The sequence below is a fragment of the Egretta garzetta genome, unplaced genomic scaffold (genome assembly GCF_000687185.1).
Source record: "Egretta garzetta isolate BGI_Z169 unplaced genomic scaffold, ASM68718v1 scaffold13, whole genome shotgun sequence".
Classification (NCBI taxonomy): Eukaryota; Metazoa; Chordata; class Aves; order Pelecaniformes; family Ardeidae; genus Egretta; species Egretta garzetta.
Genome location: NW_009259239.1, coordinates 1,326,328 through 1,327,476, shown reverse-complemented (window position 1 = coordinate 1,327,476; position 1,149 = coordinate 1,326,328).

Below are 1,149 nucleotides of genomic sequence, written 5' to 3'. Positions count from 1 at the left end.
TCAGCAGGACTGGAGTCAGATTATTGTTTTCCTGCTTCTCCCAAGGCAGGGAAGCCGCTGAGAAAACATGGCGTGGGGACACCTGGCAGTATTACTGCTGGAGAAGCAGAGTGTGGCTATTCATTCCTTTCTCACTAACACAGGACAAGGCCATAATTATCTATTTTAAGGCAAACACAGCAGACGCTGTTATTATCACATCAGCGGATCGTTCGGTTATTATTGTTTGCATTGCAGGAGTGCCTGGAGGCCCAAACTATGTTGAAACACCTATTTGCTATGCACAGGACATACCTTTAGGGAGACCGTCCTGGCCTGGAAAAGCTGCTTCTGCTGACACAAAGCTGATCGTACTGTGCTGGAGCAAAGAGAAAATTCTCGGTTTACCCAAAGTTGTAACTCGGGAAGTCCTTGACGGAGCTGTAAATGGCTCTAAGTAGCTCTTGTTACTCAAGCAAGGTGGAGACACAGCCGATCTGATCAGCTGATGTTTTGGGGTTTGAGTCTCAAAGAAAACGTTGTATGTGCCCAGAATGAGCTACGTTAAACGGGGTGGTGGAAGTGTCAACTCCACTTGTTAAGAAAGCAGACTGATCACGGGAGGCTTAAGGGGTTTTGTACGCCTCTTTGCTAATGATCGCTTTAATTACTTGCTGTAAGTCATCTGGAATGAAAATATCACCATACTTATTTAAAGAAGAAAGGTTTTGTAATGCTGTGCAATATGTATGGATTTAGGGCTCTGTGGATTATATTTGGCAATTTCAGGCACGCAAAGTTACTAATCCACACTTTGTCTATGAAAAATAGAAAGAAGCAGCGAGGCAGGCTGATGCCCTGGGGACAGCCAGGGAATTCCTGACATGCCTGTCATCTGCAGCTCCTGTCCAGGGAGCAAACATTAACTCTGGTGTTGCAATAGTTACGGGCAGACCAAAGGGACGCACTTGCAGCAAAGCAGAGGTGGTTTCACCAGGCGCCTCGCTCTATTTTCACCTCACGGTAATTTTTTTTTTTTTTACACTTCTGTTCTTTTAGTTTCCTGGTGTTTTAAAGTATGTATTTGTCACATTTAATACTATTTTCCTCTAATAGCTTCATCCACAGAGAATCCTCTTGGAGAAAAGCCCAGAGATTTTTCTGTTTCTT